Source organism: Astatotilapia calliptera, chromosome 1 (assembly GCF_964374335.1).
Source record: "Astatotilapia calliptera chromosome 1, fAstCal68.1, whole genome shotgun sequence".
Lineage (NCBI taxonomy): Eukaryota > Metazoa > Chordata > Actinopteri > Cichliformes > Cichlidae > Astatotilapia > Astatotilapia calliptera.
The window spans coordinates 33,593,805-33,613,547 of record NC_137422.1 but is presented as its reverse complement, the minus strand read 5'-3'; the positions used below and the strand labels follow the sequence as shown (position 1 = coordinate 33,613,547).

General features: G+C 37.3%; 1 protein-coding gene and 1 long non-coding RNA gene across 3 annotated transcripts in view; one reads left to right on the top strand and one right to left on the bottom strand.

Moving 5' to 3' along the window:
• Positions 1 to 19,743, top strand: part of chst8 (carbohydrate (N-acetylgalactosamine 4-0) sulfotransferase 8) — a 172,868-nt gene that overhangs the window by 70,952 nt on the left and 82,173 nt on the right. The gene's annotated exons all lie outside the window — the stretch shown is intronic.
• On the bottom strand, positions 5,573 to 6,079 carry LOC145428151 (uncharacterized). Its single transcript, XR_013908419.1, has 2 exons — positions 5,830 to 6,079; positions 5,573 to 5,740 (listed from the first exon to the last, which is right to left on the bottom strand). It is a non-coding gene; the product is annotated as an uncharacterized LOC145428151 (long non-coding RNA).

The window sequence follows — 19,743 nt, the reverse complement described above, 5'->3', positions numbered from 1 at the left end:
TCACTCACAAAAAATGTCTTACCTTCCCAGGCTCATCTATAGAAAATATTTGCTCTGCTCATTCTTGATCAGTTATATGTAGAGTTAAAAAAACAACAACAAAACCACAGACAAGAAGGTAAAGCGCACAAAAAACACATAGCTAACAGATGTCCAACAAGAAGGTAACGCAACAAAAATGAACAATATGAAAAGGGTAACCAGATTTTAGGAACAACATTGAAACACTGGGAGAGAAACTTGCAGGTCACAGACAAACTGAACGCTATAATAGGAGAAGGTAAAAACAGTGTCACATGGGCTGGTACAAAGACAGGAAATTAAATTAACCAAAGAAAAACATTGTATTCAGATTAAAACAGGAAACAGAGGAACAAAGACCATGACACATGTTTGACCATAAAATAACAACTATCTGACTATGTTCAGGTGAGTGGGAGATGTAGGACAAAGGAAGTGTGAAGAATGGGAGAGGCCTCCCTGCATAGCCAAGCTCATCTAATGAGTCGTCTTAGTGTAATTTGGCCTTGTGGTTTGTTTCTCTGTTCCCCTTGCTCATCAAGGCCGGAAGGGTCAGCAGGCTCAATATCATTTCCTTAATTACTCACCTCATTAACACATGGCTCCTCTCACTCTATTGCTGCTCAATTGATACTAACATCAACTGCAGTGGGCCTCTCATAACACAGCCTGATCGATTGGGCTCACTCTTGTTACAGCTGTTAACATTATTGGCAAAGTCAAAAAAGAGGTCTGGGATTGGAGCTCAGGGTGTGTCAAGAAAGGAACCACTTTCTGATTATACATAGGCAGTAATATATGATGTGAGGTGACACCTTTTTTTCTTATGTAAATTACATTTACTGACAAAGATCATTTGTGGCTTCAGTGACATCTGCACTTAGCTTCTCCTGATGATATGTATAAAATAATACGCTTAAACTAAGAGAAAAGTAGAAAGCACATTTCTACTAAGCCTTTGGAAAAAGAACAAAAGAATTTTCCCCTTGTAATTCTAAAGTTGCAGATTAAAAAAAGGTTTGAATAATGCATAAACACAAACCTCTTTCAGGGATCAGTAGCCTCTCTGCTGACCAGTGATAAATCACGTCTGCACTATCAGTCCTGCTAAAGTTAAGCGGACGATAAGTCAGGTGCTAGAGAGACAATGATAAATTCTTATCCTTTCCAGTGGAGATGGGGGAATTTTTGGATCCGCTTTGGTCTATCTTGACATTTGTATTATTGATTCTCTTTCTTTTGTGCTGCTTTGGCTTAGGTTTCTAATTGGATCCATTCTCTACCTGACTTGTACTTTATAGTCCATTCAAATTATACTTTTCCCCAGAGTGTCAACATAAGGTTAAATCCCTTTTTTTTTTTTTGGAAGACTGCATGAAAAGGCATGCATTTTTATTTAGTATAATCCAAACAGAAAAAGGAAAATGAGATTGGATAAAATGCGTTGTATCAATGGTACATAAATACTAGCTGCTTAGTGGTTTCCCCCAGCAGAGGGAAAATCTTATTTTTTAGTTTTCCTTGAGTAAATCTTCCAGCAGTCTATTTAATTTTAAACAATTTTGCAATTATTGTACTGTAATTCTGATACATTTCACAAAGTGATAAAGTAAAGGCCTTTTGGTTATGTTTTTGGTTTAACTGAATATCCCAAATAGCATATTTTTAAGATACAGGTGCTACAGCTAAGCTGAACACTGTAAATCTAACCTAAAGGATACAGAGGGTAGCTTCTTATATTGGCACAGAGATATCTAATACAGTGACATATCACTTCCACTCAGTTTGCTCCATTTATTTGATGCCTCTCTCTGAAAGGACGATATTGTGTTTGAGGCTGGAGTTATTGCAGCCATTTGTTTGCTGTAGAGTGGCTTTATCGAAGAGCAGATATAGGAGAGTATGTTTTCTGAATATAACAAGCTGCTTCAATCCTGTCCTCCACTTTGTCGGAGGTTTGATGTGATTAATACTGTCGTGGACAGGATTAATGAAAGTCTATTTTTAAAATACAAAGGCTTGCTTGTGCAAAAATACACTTAGAGCTACAGCTTTATGAGAACAAATAAGACATCAGGTCTTCCTCTGATTTTTTTTTTTTTACTTTTTTATGTCTATTTTTAACCACTGTATATTCTGTCTATGCATCAGTGTATGTTTTGGTCTCTTTCTCAGTATCTTTTGCATATAAACATTTAATATTTAAGGGTGTAATTATTCTGATAAAACATAGTCTTCTGTCCTAGTGCCATTTCTTTGCATCAAGACAACAGATATGCTGTTATAGAAATACACCTTTTGTATGTAAGAAAAGTTTTGTGTATAACTGTATATCTGTTTAATATAGTGAATATATCTCTCAAAGAAATCATGCTTTTGCACTGGTACAACACATTCAAACAGATAAATAAATGCTATTAGAAGTATATTGCCACTTAATAGTAAATATGTACAAAGAATTGAATCCTTACTTAGTACTTGAACATTTTGAAGATTTGCATGCTGTCATATTGTACACTTAATTATTTGCACAGTACACAGCTCTTCATAATTTTGTGGAGATACAATACAATACAATACAATACATGTACATTTAGGAACACATGTAAGATTTGGACGTGGAAAGTCAACACAAAAATCTCAACTTTAGAATCCATGATTTATTGAGTTCAAAATCTTGTGAAATAAATATCAAAATTAGAAGTCGGACAAATTTCAGCTTGACATGACATTAACAGGCCATTTATCAGTCCCTTTTAACTAATGTTGCCAGTGCTATTATCCATCAGCAAGATATCATTCAATCACATCATCATATTCATCACTGTCATCAGTAATTATCATACCCTTGGTATCCTTGTCAATCTGGTAGAAAACTAATTATTAAAGGCCTTTTGAAAATGTTTCGTTTTACAATATCCACAGAGGATGTTTTGTTAATGTTTTACAATTTCATAGTACCTTAATACATATGGCATACTAATTTTAAATATTTAAATTTTAAATAAAATGCATTAAGAATGACATATTCCATCAGGGGGAATATTCTTTCCTGACATTCTGCAATAGTAAAAAGTGCAAAAACACTTGAGCTACTTGAAAAGTAGAAAGTACATTTGTAAGTCAACAGTAACGATAGGATAATGATGATTATTGTAACTATTCATTTATGTTAAAAAGCCACAATTTTTTTTATGTATAATTTTTTTTTATTTTAGCAAACAGCACATGGTGTTTTGGTCATGATATGCAGTGAGTTGTGTGTGTGAGTCCACATAGCCATGTCCTTACCAGTCAAGTGAAGCCGTTCTCTGGCTTGTGATGCCAGCATGCATGGTTTGCTGTGCAGCAGCCCGTTCATGTGTGTTCTTATATGCCCTGCTTAACAACAGTGCCTAGTCAAAATAATCAACCCGTTATCACATGTATCATTTGAGCGTGGTTAATTCTTCAGGTTATATGCATGTAATATATTATTACATTTACATAGAGAAGGAACAACAAAGGTAGTATGTAACACCTACACTAAAAGGCAAACTAATTAATTTGTCCAAAATCTCTTCAGAATAATTCCTGTATCTACACAATTTCGTACCACTTTATATAATAAATTTACCTACATGCCAATTTAAATGTTTTTTGTAGAGTTCTGTAGTGTTATTGGTTATTGCCTGGTACGGACAGCAGATGTCAGATAATTTAGCTCCCAAGATGCTTGTTTTCATTTTTAGTGGTCAAGGGGGTTTTATTTCCAGAATACATCTGTTGTATATTTTCACCTGTTTGCAGGTTAGCCCGACTCCTAACTCATTATGTGATGCTGAGGCAAAACCCCTCAGCATTACATTTTATTTCACAGGCTGAGTTTTCATTACTGTTTGTTGATGAGATGTTTCTCTCTTCCTTTCTTAAAGTGAAGTAAAGTGAATTGTCCCTAAACAGCTTCACTGTTACTAATTTGCTACATGTATGTGGTATGGCGGATGGGCATATTAGAGCACATCAGAGTCATCACTATGGCAATCAACAAATTCGAAGTGAAGGTTGCTGCAGATGGGTTAAATTTTAAAAATGTTGTATTTTAACTATAACCATGGTCCTTTCTTACACCAGTGGGCTTTAGGTCCTAAAATTAATCAAAGAGTGACTGAACACAAATAGTATGAAAGGAAAGTCTTAAAATAATAGTCCCACAAAAGACCGCATCCTCTTGGGTGAGCATCCAGCTAATAATTTATACCTCAAATCTGTCAACCTCTAATATGTTGACTCGTGTAAACATAACGCATTACTGTCACATATCCAGTATATTTTAATATATAATATCCCCCCACTTGATGATTGCTCTTTCCTCATCAAACATCCCAGCGTGTCATTGTACTGACAGGCAGATCATTCTCCAGCAGTTCATAATCTCTCAGGTTACACCTTCTCAACCGATATCAGTCACTTATGGTATAAAGGATAAGCTGGGTGAGGCATGAGGAAATAGCTTTTTTAAAAATCACATCTGGGTAATGAGCCCTGCATTTCCATGGCAGCACCAGGGAACACGGTGGAATAAATGAATATCTACATCCTTGAGGTGTTTCTGTTTCGTGGGAAAGTTCCATGTTATTGGCCCATGGCACCTCCTGTTTTGGAGGTCTTAAGAGGGCAAGAAGAAGCATGAGGGAGAAAGTCATTATGAGCGGTCTTCCTCAGCACCAGCGTGGGTCAGCAGTGTAGATTAGCATTTTAATGAGAGGAGCACTTGGAAAGCACAGCAGGATGACCTATCAGGTGGCACTCAGTGTATGTAAATGATTAATTAGAGTCTCTAAAATTCATGGGGATCATTCCCTTGTTAAGCGAATGGGGAGCCAATCAGAGTGCAATTTCAGAATTAATACTGTCTTGCTGTATCACAGTCATCCACCAAATGGAATATGATGATAATTGAGTGTGGATTAATAAGATTTCTTTACAAATATTTAAGAACATTGTGACTGGAAGCTGCTATAAAAAAAACATGCTGGAGAGCCATGAGCAGTTACTTGAAGCAACAACAAAGATTTTTATAGTTTTATTAGTTTAAAATTAAACCTGTGTTATATCTAAATTATCAAAATCCTTTAAAAGGAGGTTTGTAGGTGAAAAACTGGCATGGTACCTGATTTCTTTTTTCCCCTAGGATTTGATTACCAGTTAAGTTGATTTTCTGTTGTGGAGTTGTTTTTAAATCCTTTTTGTTTTTTAATTCAGCTTAAGTTCATACTTCAGTTCCTGCTCCTCCCTCTGTCTTGTCTTTCTGTGCTCTCCCAGAGTTGGTTCTTTCGGATCAGTTTTGATTGGTGTTCATTTCCTGTTTTATTCTGATAGCTGGTTTCCAGTTGTTTATAGCTTTGGGGTTTTTTTTACTCCTGTCTGTTGTTTTGCATTTATTTGTGTCTTGTTCCCATTCTGCATGAGTCCTCTGTGTATAAACAGTTTTGTCTTTACGTCTTTCTGTCACGGTCTCGCTGGCAGACCGTGGGGATGTGGGGAAAGGAGGACCCAAAATGCAGGACTCTACAGTGCAACAGTGTTTATTTACAGTGGTGACAATCCGAACAACAATAAATCCCCCCGTGCGATCCCAACTCCCGTTCCGTGTCTTCTCCTTTATCCCGTGCTCCGTGCTCTGTCTCCGTTCCCTGTGTACTCTCCGTGTGCTGCCTCCTGGTCGCCACAATTCCTCCTGAGGAAACACGCATACCAAAGGCAGCCGTGAGTACAAAACCTAACAGTAGACTTGCACTAACCTTGCACAATACACTTAAGACTGACGGGAAGTCACTCAACGATCCAGCGTCGAGGAGCTCTCAGCCACACTGTTTTGAAGCTCCTCTGACGAGGCTTGATCGGCGCCAGGTGTGTGTGGATTCCTGGGTGGGACCGGTCAGCTGGCAGGGCCACACCCACCAGGCCTAAAAGTGCCTGCCACGACCGCACCCTCACATACACAAGCACACACCCCTAAACACCTGACAGTACACCAACACGGAAAAACAGGACAGCAGACACAACCATAATAACAACAACCACAACAATAATAATAATAATAATAATAATAATAACTACAATAGTAGTCCACACTGCTCACGGACCCCGAATCCCTGGAACTGGGTCCGTGACAGTTTCACTTAAAAGGATGACTGTTTTACCGCCTGTATCTCTCACATGGGTTTTCCATGTCCCCAGTTCAAGGTAAACCTTGTTTTCTTTTTCTTTTCTTTTTTTTTACTCCAAGTTCTGATCTGCATTTGGGTCCATTTTAGGAAATGAAACGTTATACCTACCAAATTTGGAAAGAATTTGTAGTTATGCATATCAAAAATGAAGCTAACTTTGACAAGAACAAGCTAAAACATGCTTGTATATTTCATGTTACCCAACTTCTTTCAAGACTAAATAAAACAGGACATCGCAGCATATTGTAATTTGTGGGTGATGAGTGTGATTACATAAATAATATAAATTTGAATACAATGTTAATTTCATGAATTTAAAATAAGTTAACCATTTTTTGTGCAGATTTCTTTTATAAATGTCCATACACTTGATTATCATTTAAATCTACCCTGGTAAAACAAAACCAAGAACAACAACAAAAAAACGCTCCCTCAGCAAGTCAAAGAAAAGTAATTTGTGAGAAAGATTGGGCGTGCTTTATAAAACTGCCCAAGCAGAGCTTATACAGAACATTTACTCGTCCTTTTAGTCACTTCATTAATAAAATTCAGTAGGTATTCAGGGTGAGAAAAATATTAAAATAGAACTGACTTTTTAACCATTTCCCCTCAAAGACTATTAAAAAGTATCTCAGAAACAATTTGTTATATTTAATGTCTGCCACAACCGGCATTAACTTTGTGAAATTTGCACTTAAAATTTGAAACGTGTCATAGGTCTGACGTCCAAGGTAAGGCATCCTAACTGAAAAAGAGAGTGTGAATGGCTCCTTTTCTGATGTGAGCGGAGTTTCCTGATTGGAGATGATCTATCATCCGTGTGAGACTGTGCAAGTCAGTGTGTGTGTGTGTGTGTGTGTGTGTGTGTGTGTGTGATTAGTGGAAAATCCAATATCACATGAATATCATGAGCTATGCATCTCTTTTTAGTTATACAAAACTGCATCAGTGGTCCAGTAAAAATATATCAGTATCACAACAGTTTTGCCCAGGTGTATCCCAACACCGTCTGGGGAGAGATTCATAGTAAAGTTAGACATAGACAGTATTCTTCACCAAACTATAATTTTAGTAGGATCAGGAGGCGCAACACTGATGTAACCATGCAACAAGGTCATTTTAAGGAGATTCATTCCACGCAATGAACGTGAACCTTCAAAATGTCACAGAGTGTTGATTCAAGAATATCTTTGTTCACCTTTTATAGTTCAGCAAAGCAACTCATTCATACCTGAAACACATCTATTATCTATCCTTAATGTATATGTGATAAGAGCTTGTTTTTCCTGTACTGCTCAATGCTGGTTAACAACTGTTTTTGCAGGAGTGAGTTTTAAACAGAACTCCTTATACCTGCACATTTCCCAAGTTACTACATAAAAAATTCCTTAGTGGGAGATCAGGTTGGGGCTTTTTTGTTTGTTTGTTTTAGTTTTACTTTGTGAATGCAGGAGGAATAATTCAAACTACTTTCATGCAATTGAAGGCCAGTGCAGCAAAACCTTGAACAAAGCTCAGGCTGGTCGTGTATACATGTAATTACCACCCAGGGATTGTGCTTAGTGGTTCTTGGCATCCAAAACACTGCCTGCCCCATGCTTTCTTAATCACTCTAATTACACTGCTGATTCTTTTTGCTTTTGATTACTTCCTGAGAAAAAGCCAGTGGGGAGCACACTAATTCATGCACAAGATTTAGGTAAAGCTTTGAAAACACATCCTAAAAAACTCTAATTGGAACCTCGTGGCCACAGCAGATAGGATCTATGTGCCTGTTGATGTGACAGTTTGATCAGAAGTTAGTAGTGTGTAGGATTCTTTAATTTAAGAATTAAATCCATTGCTTTATCAACATTTTGTTGCAACAGAGATACGTTTTCTGAAAGGTGCTGGAAAGACAAACAGGTTTGTGTATTGCCCAAGGACACTAAAGCACATGGAGGGGCTAGATAATAAACCACTAGCCCTGGAAAACCCAGAATCACCTAAGCTATAGCCAACATATTCTCATATTCTCATAGTCTGATTTTCCTTAATCAAATAAAATGTGACCCTAAGTGGTCAAACTAAAGGAATGAATTAAAAGCCATTATCTCAGTTTCATTACACTTTTCTTCATTGCACTACTCTGGCAGTTGTATGGGTTTCAACACTGACATTCTCATTATTGTGTTAAACATGAATAATGTATGAGAACGTTAATATTCTAATTCACTGTGTGTTTAGTTTCTGTAACATCCTGCAGTGCAGCTTTCACTTATTGCGGCATCTTTTTCCTCACATTGTCTGAATTCATTTCCATTCTTCAATCTTCTGGAGGCCTATACATACATGTAATTCATGACAGTATTGACAACAATCTTGAATGCACTTCACCACCAAGAACTCCTTGTGTAAAACTTGGGTTTATTAAATGGATCATATAGCAGTGAGATATTCATACGGTGCTGTGCTGAATAAAATGGAGACAATTCCAATTCCAGTAGCCAGGTCCCACTCCCCAACAAAAACCACCATCATCACCACAACACTTTGGTTTGTCTGGCAATAGAGGCAATAAATAATATATTACAAGACATAATAATAAGTTAATCAGCGGGATAAAATATCCTCTTGCTTTCTTACAGGATAAAGAACTCATAGCAATAGATAACCGGACATCTGGCAAAGTGGAAAGCTATGTTGTCCATCGTTATAACAGGGGAGCACACTGCTCACTATGAGGCAATACTAGTGTGAGCCAAATCTTTTAATTAATTCTCAAATTTTCATCACACTGTGAAAGTGGTCTGCAGATTAGCAGACTGGATTATAAACAATGAAATTGTAATTTTTTTCAAATATACTGCACACCGTGGTCAAATTTCACTTTACGAGTGATGTTAACAGATGTTATGTTATGGGTTTGTGCTGGCTCTTTTTATTTCTTCTGGCTTTGTTGCACATTTAGCGATTGGAGTTACACAAATCCCCTGATAAGTAGCAATTGAGGCTGCTTTATTTCTCAGCAGAGATTTATTTACTAAGTCGTTTGGGAAATTAAGTAAAAAGGGGGAAATGCCTGTTTTTGTTTGGTATGAAACTGAAGACTTTCTATGGAGAGTGGATTTCTGCTCTGCTGATAATGGCTTCCTCCTTGGAGAAAACACACAGTGTTGTGCCAAACCCAGCTCGGTAAATTAAGGGTTTCATATAGTGAAGTGTTATCCCTCTGTAATAGGAACAGAACCACTCCACCAGTCAATAATGAATGAAACTAATAATAATGTAACTACCTACATTATTCAAATGATCCCTCAGCAGACAGAACTGTGTGTAATGACGCTTTCTGTTTGACAGTATGAAACTGCAGCCGTTCATTCAGAAGACACACAAAATCCAGAGGTACATGACATGATTATGCATGCTTGTCGTGTCATTGGAAAATGACAAGGCCATAGTGCCTGCATGGCTTACACTTTCTTTTTTTTCTTTGAAAAATCTCACTCAGAATTTGAATTACCTCATTCTCAATGCCAATATACATTCATTTCTTATTCTAACTATATTATAGAGAGTTTTGTGGTTATTTTACAAATAAAATAAAATTGCACAATCTTTTGAGCTGTTCACTAAAAAAAGTTGTTCACAAGTGATTAACTAGATAAACCTGGACTCTGGGAGTACTGTATATCACATTTGTTGGGAATGGGTGTACACTCTATGAAAAACATTGGAGACTATCTGAGACCATACCACGGCCGTGATTAGATATATTACAGCTATAGACTTGATAATGTTAATGATTACCATGGTGGTGCAAGAGATTACCCTGTAAGTAGGTGGTCAAAGAACAAAACAACAGACTAGTATTTACCAAGTACGAATGTATTTCCCTGGTGATACGTCTTTCCGATTCTGAGACCTTATCCTTCATTGAGGTAGTGTAATGATCTAGTACCTGCTCCATAACCTAGTTCTAATTGCCCCATTGGTGCAGTGTTTTATAATGGATGTCTCTTACAGGGAAATATTGGATAGTATGGCCTAATGACTCTGTGAACAATGTAGCAGTTAAAGTGCTCCAATTAGATATGGTCCCACCTGTGACTCTAAGGTCTCTGTGTTGCGGAGACCAAGACTTTGACACAGGTAAGTGGGCTGCTTAAGGAGAAGACAGATGACACAGCAGAAGCATCTCACAGGCTGACTGCATTATCCAGTTTACCCACCCACTCCCAACCAAGAGTAAGGCAACCAGCAGGGCAGATGGGACCAGAATTTGACTCATTTAAATAGGCCTTGGAGTTGCCAGTTGGCATTTAGCCTGTGAACTGAGGCAGAAAATAACACCGTGTAAATAATGAAATAAGCCTTCATTTAATGAAAGATTCAGGCTCCATGTCCTTTAACTAAAAGTTTCCCACATGCCAGTGAGTGATGTGGTATACAATGAATATTACTCACTTGTCTCTCTTCTTTCTACCTGTCTTTCCTTTGGTTATATACTGTCTTACATCTCTCCAACACAACAGATTTGTTTCATAACATAGCAAGCTAATCAGTGCTGTTAACAAGACAGTTACACAATAACAGATGGGTAATTTACATGTAAGACACAATACAATGGGGCATCATGTATGAAACATATGGGGCATACCATCTAATAACAGAGCAAAGATAGTGGAAGCATGACAAGTATAGCTTCAAAGCCAACAATGTGTATGCATCAGGAGACGGCTGGTAAACAAGATTTATACTGTGAACACTGAGGGGGCTGAAAACCCATCAAACCATAACTTATCATGCTCTTCTAATTAGCCTTTTCTACTGTGCATTTCAGTGCCCTTACCAGCAGACAGGAATTATAGCTTATTAATATTCTGCTATTACTTGCAATTCTCGCATAATTTTTCATAAGCATAATATGACTTAACAACAAACGATGTCAAGTCACAGCAGCACCGCCAGCAAGATTCCTTGTTATACTTAATAAACAGTTGCCTAAATAATGTTCAAGAACATAATGTAACAATCAAAGTCACACAAATTTATGGCAGCAAAGGCTTTGTGTTTCCATGTTGGGAACATGCAAAGTCAATTTGTATTTTCAAGTCCACCCTCGGGCGCAAAATGCCAAACTTAGCAGCTTTTCAAACCTCAGGAAGTTGCCTGTCACTACCTGTTGGTATCTCTTTTACACACAAATGTATTTTAAAAATGATGTAATCTTGTCATTTGTTTGGCATTTAAACTGTAAAAGCATATTTTTTTCTGGGGTGACTTACCCTCTGGTATTTCACTGGTTTAAAACTATAGAATGACTAATCCTGCATTTATGCACTGCCCCCAAAATCATGTTGACCATGTTAGCCTATAGTAGATAAAATGACACGTAAGTAGTAAATTTATAGAACTAATTTTATTGTAGGTCTTTGGCCTTTATTGGAAAAGGGGACTCACTGCCGTATAAGAGACAGCTCACTTTTAGCATAGTGTAGGGCGGTTTGCCCTTTTCTTTCTGTGTAGACAGGTTAGGTGACTGACTTCACAACAAAAAATATAGAATACAAGAGAGAGGCAAACAGTTTTAGACAAAGTATCAAGGGAACAAAATTAATTGGTCATATCTTTGAGCCCAAAGTCATCATAAGATGCAATACAGAAAGAGCTGTCTTCAAGAGTAGTATTACAATAAAGGACAGCAGTAACTGGTTAGTGAAGAAGTACAGTTGAGAGAAGTAGGCAGGTAGATGTGTAAATCATAATGTCTAGGATCACTTGTACTAAGCATAGCGCTAATTTTGAAACGTGCTCATGTTCTTGCTTGTTTATGATTAATGATTAATTAGACAAAATTAGATAATTAATTTCATGTTTCATGACTTGCGTTTTGAGTTTTCTAGGTCTCCATTGCAGAGTTTGCTTTTTACTACAATGTAAAACAACAGACGCTCACTTTTTCTGCCATTCTGTCAATAACAAATAAATGTGCATATTTTTTATTCTATTTAAAGCCACATTAACAAACAATTCAACTCTATACATCTAAAAAAAACCACTTTTTTTAGTGTATTTAAAAATACTGTAAATTCTAGTAAACACTTTAATTTTCTCCTGTCTCAATTATTGTAACTCATTTTTCACATGCATTTTTCAGTTCTCCTTAGTCCCTCTTTAAATGTTCCAGAATTCAGCAGCTAGGCTGTTAATAAAAACTAGCTGGCACTGACACCCTTATTCTTGTTTCCATTCACTGGTTTCCAGTGAAATTCAGAATTTTGTTTGAAATGTTACTAATAACATACAAAACCCTACATGCCCAGGCCTATATAGCAGATCTGTTGAGTCTTTCCAAATTCTGAGCGGGGTGCTTTAACTGTTCCATGCTCATATCGAATTTGTTTGGCTCTTGGCAGATCTAATGCGCTTCTGGAAGAGTGCATGTAGGAATGAATGTACGACTGTACATTTGACTGTGGGTTTGGATAAAACCATACATTAAAGATAAGAATGCATGTCCGAACAAACTCGGAAGCACTTTGCAACTCTGTGTTTTCAAGTGCTATACAAATAAAGTTATTATTATTATTAAATCAATGTAGATGCATTATAATAAAGGGATCTATTTTTTTTTCTCTTTTTGTATATTGATTAAATCAAGTCAGAATAAAAAAAATAGCTTGAAGTGGCATCCACATGCAGACTGAAACTCACAATGTAAGTTTCTCCTCCTCTAGTGTTTATTCAGTCTTATCAAAGATTCCTATTACAGTGAATATTCCATGAAATTTCCCCAGTGCCTTACACAATACTGAAAAAACAAATGAGTTTGTATCACACAGCAGAAATGAGGATCTATAAACAAAGCAGAGAATTGTTATCTGAAATAAGACACTTTTTGACAAGATCACATCCTCAGTAGAGGTCAGATGTCTTGGGTCTGATGCGCTCCTCGGTGATTGGATTATTCTGCTATTCAAGCAGAAACGCTGCTTGACACACAAATGTAAAGTGAGAAAATCCAATGTGTAAGGCCAAATGAGATGCTAATAGAAAAGAAGAATTGCCAGAAGAAATTCAAAGGAGAGGCAACGCATATGATATTTTGAGACTGAGGGCAAGACTGATGTCTAATGCCATCTCAGCTTTACTGCTATAAGAGGAGGATGAGACTCAGAGAGAGAGATAATCACAGAGCGTGATCAGCTTTTATGTAGGCAATCATATCAACACTAATCCCTTCCTTGCCAAACAATTTCAGTGTTGGCATGCTTGTAGCTAGGCACCCAGCTGGCAGCAGCATTCACTGACCAGTGCAGTGTTATTTGATTGTCTTGCACAGTCTTTCCTTTTTGATAAAGCACACAGTTAGGGCTGGATCAGTTGGCCCTGAATCCTCCCTTAGTAACAATGCAATAGGTCTAGGCTACCGAGGGCTTCCCATGATGCACTGTGTTTCTTCTTCACTCATCTTTTTCACTCACTGTGTGTTTATACACCACTCTGCATTTAATCATTAATTATTGTTAACCTCTGGCTCTCTTCTACAGCATGTCGTTGCCCTGTCTCCCTCCCCTCACCCAGAACCGGGCACGGCAGATGGCCGCCCCTGTCTGTCTGAGGCATTCTTCCTGTTAAAAGGGAATTTTTCCTTCCTTCTATCGCCAAAGTGCATGTTCACAGAGGCTCCTCTGATTGTTGGTTTCTCTTCTGTTTTCTCTGTATTATTTTGGTTCTTTACCTTACAATATAACACTCCTTGAGGCAATGGTTGTTGTGATTTGGCACTATATGAATTCAATTTAATTGAACTGAGTTTAACATTCTGCCACACAAACCTTATTAGACCAGGAAAAGGCAGCCCAACCAAAACTAGTGTAATCGTACCAGCAGATCAGCACTGAAGTCTACACCACGCAGTAGCCACCTTTAATTAGCCCATGTAAGCCGACCCATATTCGTTGCACGAAAAGCTGTTCCTCTCACTAAATTAGCCTGTCAGTCAAAGTACATTCCCAAGACTCTCCCATTTCCCTCTGCTGCTGATTAATGGCATAAAGTGAGTTTATCAATGTGCCATATGCGGAACACAATTCATTACCCTCATCTCCAGGATTCAGCAAAAAGCATGTCCTGCTTCACTAGGTGTGATCGTCCACAAGCACACACACAGTAATAGTGCTTGTTAGTATGCTAATGCAAATATCAGTTTAACACACACCTACAATTTTCCAAGGAGCATGTCATGAGACAAGCAAGTATCCCCTCCAGGATGACATGCATCATGGGAGAGGGAGACCAGGAAGGCTAGCTATTAATCAAATCATCCACAGCTAACAAGCCAAGCTTATTTTTCTTGCTGCACCGGCAAATATGAGCCCGGGGATTCACAGCTGGTACATATGCAATAACCCCAGGGTGACTTCACACAAAATGGAGGCTATACTTGTTCACCAATCTGATTATTTTACTGGCTTCAAGATACTTTATCAGTGATGATTCATACAAAGCTTACATAATGATTGCTCTTTTGATCGTTGCAGTAAATGAGATTCTTTGGTGGTAACTAATGTCCAAGATTTTCTTTTTTAAATACATATTTTATGAAAAAATAAACATTCAGGAAAACAAGTATTCTTAAATTCTCAGTCAAATGTCAGCTCTAATTACACAACATGTTCCAATATTTTAGCAAATAAATGTTTTAAACATTTAATTTAGAATTGCGCAGTCTATCTGAAACTCTGACCTTTGTAAACAATGTAAAATTTCATGTAAACTCTACAGACAATTTCCATTTGTTTAATTCACATGAATTTATTACACTTAAATTAACTTGGGCAGCTGTGTGCGCTCTATACATAACCACAAAGGATAGAGACCCTTGCCCCTTGCACTGTAAAATCTAGTGTTGCTATAAGTAACATCACTTTATCTGGTAAACCAAGGCTTCGGTGACTCCTAAGTAGCTGGTGCTGCCTTTTATCCTTGTGTCTCTAACTTTATCTTGGCAGATGTATGATGTCGTCTGAAGCCAGAGCTCCCAGTGAGACCTTAGAGACAGCATGAACAGAGAGTTGCTCCATAGTAAAGAGATGCAACAAGTTCAAAGGAGAAGCCTGTAGTTCAGAGAGTATGTGTGAAGTAGTTACCTTAAGGTGCTGGAAAAGCCTAGACTTTGCTTTATTTGTGGCATATATATTCTCACTATAAGCTAATTTGGCTCTATGATGGAACATATTACACTGCCTTAGCAATTCCTTAAATCCCAGCGCAAACTGAGAACATGTTCTTCATGAAGGGTATATGTAAGCTATTTAGCAACCACCATGGACAGGTATCAGGACCATTGCTGATGTACCTTTTGCTTCTAGTAATGTTGCTCTTAAATCATGGCTTTTATCTTATTAAACACTATCTAGTAGTTTTCTAAAAAGTAGATCACATTAGAGAATAGGTGTGCAATAATCATATTAAGGCAGGTAGTTAAAATTACTTTAAGATGACATTAACTTTTAAAGACATTTGTAATGTCTTGTTGAGCTAGTCTTATGAGCAACCCTGCTAACAATAACAAGCTTACAGTGTAACCAAACATGACCATTTGTTTAAAATAGTTAGTGTAATAGTGTATGAGACCAGTGTCCTGAATTGTAATAAACAAATTTCCTATAAATATTGCACGCTATAATGTATGCTTTATTTGCCCATGAATCATTAAACCTTAATATTGCTGTGATAACATCAGCCTGTTACCCCCTCTACTCTAAAAGTCCCCTCTGCTAACCTATCAGCACCGAGAGAGTTTCTATGGTTACAACGACTGTCTATGTCCACATGTGCACCTGCATCTCTGCAGCATCTCCTCAAACTGCAAAACTGAGGTGTGAGCACAAAATGCTTTTTGTAAAATGTGAGTAATAGGCTCAGGAGGGACAATTTTGGCTCTATAAAGGTTATTGTATGATTTGTAAACGAGAGTGAGTGACTTCAGAGAACAGATACACCTTCATCTTGAACTAGCTGTAACAATGATGCTAACCTTACAAATCTGTTCCAGTTCCTGACTAGATTAACTTTATTTAGGCTGCTTTGCTTTTAAATAAATTCTGAAAATGTTTGACATTAATGACCTTCTGTGCTTTTTGCATGATGCAAGCATTGAATAACTTCAGAAGACCGTGCAGTGTAGATGGGTTTTTACATTTGCACACAGGAAAAAAAGTACAATGCAATTTAAGCTTTGTTGGAGTTGCTTTGCTCAGCTTCTGACCACAGTTGAAAAATTCTTCCTTATTTAAGGAAATGCTTGAATGTAAAATGGCAATTTGCTAGAGTCACGTGAATTGTACAAGTAAGAGACATAATATCTGATATTTATTAGAATTTGCTTTCAAATAACAGAATCAAACTGAAGATAAACACACAATGTGCAAACAGAATTCTTGTTGTTTTCAATAGTACAGTTGTTATAGAAAGAATTTAACCACATGGATTTACATAAATGTACTTTTGATAAGCATTGGCCTTGAAAATATACAGAGTAGCCAATGCAGCCCAATTAAACACCATCAAGGAGGCATGTTTTACAATACATGACCCTTATTAGTAAAACCAATTCATTTACTTTAGTGAGAAACACAAATTGGAAAACCACATGGGAAATCATATCAAATCACAGTTTTGTCTATAGACTAATAGAAGTGTATGTTGGAATATTGGTTCGATTACATCATGGAATTACAGATTGTGATTGCTTGTGAATAAAGAGTCGACAGCAATTGCTTCTTATTTAATTTGCATGTCAAATGACTCAGGAGTGAACCCCCCACACCACCCCTGCCTTCTCATTTACTAGTCTATTACTGTAACCGCTATTGAGTAGATTGACACACATCTACGCTCACCATGTCTGTGTGTATTGTTACTATAATGCAGCAATGAAAGATTCTCAGTATAACATAATTACTTACAAAGCCTTTCACTATTGTGGGAAAGTAGTTTCTATTCAATCACAGTGATGAAATAAAGCGCTGATTTAATGAGTTATAAGATGAATATTAGAAGGGTTAAAGATATCTCAGTGGTTACAAAGTTTTTGCGTTTGTGTTGTTTTTAAATGCAGCTTATTCTTTAGCTGTTCTGTTATTGTGTATGTGCCTATATTTGAGTTTTGAGTTCAAGAGGATGGCTTTTTAAATGTTTTTGATGTGTTTTTAAAAGTATGTATGGCTGTGCAGTACTGTATGTGTAGTTACTTGCTGTCTGTGTTTTCTGTTAACTTGCAAATCAATTTACTGCTGCTTTTATAGTGATGAAATGCGAAGCCTGAAAGAGGCAGTGAGAGAACATGATGGTGATGAATTTAATATCAGAGTTTAGCGCCGGGCGGAATAAACATGAAGCACATTATCTCATGATGAAGATGTTAGCCGGACTGACCGTGAATACTGAAAGCTTTTTTAAGTAGAGGTTTTGAGAACTGCCTGGTGATTGTGTTGCAAATCAAGAGGAGGCAGCAGGGGTGCAAACCGCTGGGAGGATAATAGACTGTTGTTTAAAGGGTCAGAGAAAACTAACTATACAAACACAGCTTCTATATTACCACTTACTCTTTTTCAATTCGACTCAAGAGGTAAAAAAAAAAAAAACGTTTCCTATTTTAATTTTTATTTTATTTGTTAGCTTTGTAAATGCTGGGCAGCATTCCATCTGGAAAGTAATTATGCAGGGATGAGTGTCAAGTATAACTCGTATGATGTTGGTGTGAGAGGAGCACTGGGAAAGGTCGCTGATTTATCAAACTCTAAGTGATGTGCTTAGAATGTGTCCATGTCTCCATGTTAAAACTATGTCCCTGCTACCCTTGGTACCTGGTTCATATTTAAAGATCCAGCATTGATTTCAACTATAATCTATTCTACTCACCACTATTTTAATCCTGCAACAGAAAAAGATCTGTCAGTCCGTTTGTCTCAGTGACACGTGTAGCAGACCTTGAAGTCATTATCCAGTTTCGGTATTAAAAAGTCCCCTGAGTTGGGACACTGTGTTACAGAGATCGCACCTCAGCGCTTATAAGGTTTGTATCAACCACAAATACACATGAATGGTGCCTGCAGAGCCAACAAGCTGCAAAAGGTTTTATAGCTACTACTGGCAGCCCCATTAAAATAACACTCTGAACTTGGCTATAACTCACACTCCTGCACATCTCTACATTGACCCATTGCTGCATAGATTGGACGTTTCTGTCAAAAGGTCTGCTGTCACTATAGGGGAGGTTTATGAGGCATAGCCAGAAGCCACGTTTATTTTATGACAAGCTTTTCAACTGGAAAAAAGAAGAAGCAGCAATATCATCAATTCCACCACATAGCCATGAAATATTCCTTTGTATGTTTGTTGCCATAATTTTTTGTGCGCGTGTGTGTTATTAAAGTTCTCGTTTATAGTTCAGCGTTGTTTGTTCAATGCAGCTCATTTAATTCAGGCAAACCGTCTTATGGTCTGCTGGACCTTAATGCACCTCTAGCCTCCTACACTTTCACTGAAGCTCTGTATCATGCTGCTGTACTTGTGTGCCGTTCTTTATATTTATTTATTTTCCCACACTGCTTCTCATGTTGTGCAGCCTGCCGGTCTACTGAAAACACTTTTTTAGACAGAATATATGACTACTACTTGAAAGAGTGACAATTTATCCTTGTACCTTCTTATTTTGCCTGGTGTGAAAGGTGTCAGAATTCTCAGATGGTGATTTATTAAGTACAAAATTCAAGCGATCTCTCCTGAGAGATAGCAGCATACAGTAATAGTTTCAATAAGACCAATATGCCAGGGCACTGCTGCACATAAGGTACCCTTAATTAAATCACTACTTAACACTATTGAGATTTGTTGTCTTGACACAGTTACTCAGATTACTATTTTTTGCAAGCCCAATACATGCACAAAACAATTGATGTGGAGTTATACAGATTTGCTTCAAGATTTAATCTTCGGGATTTCGATCTGTTCAACAGCAAGGAGGTAGCATCTTAGTAACCCCAAAATGTTGATTTGGTGTCTAAGTACACGGCAGCTCAAGGTTTCTCTCAGCGTTATGTCTGCTCTATAAACAAGTAGACTTTCTATTAAACTGAGTATCAACCTTGAATGTGTGCAGAGGCCATCTTGTCATCAGTGAAAGAATTCAGACCATGCTCACTTAGATTTTTATTTATCAGTAAAGCCTGTCTTATATATGGAGAGAACACAGACAAGACATGCATACTCTTTCGTTTAAAAAAAAAAGGGTCCTTTTCAGAGACAATCTTCCGCTACCTATAATGGCAGCTAGCCAGCAACATGACATATGACTTGTTGTTAAAGAAAAACATGTAATAGTTCAAAGGTTGCTTTTATTTTGAGTCTCATTTTCAACAGCCACATTAATATTTGAATGAATTTACTTTTTAATTTACTTTATCTTTAACTCACATTACTCAAAGCATATTAGAGGTGTCTCCAATCACCATTATTAATC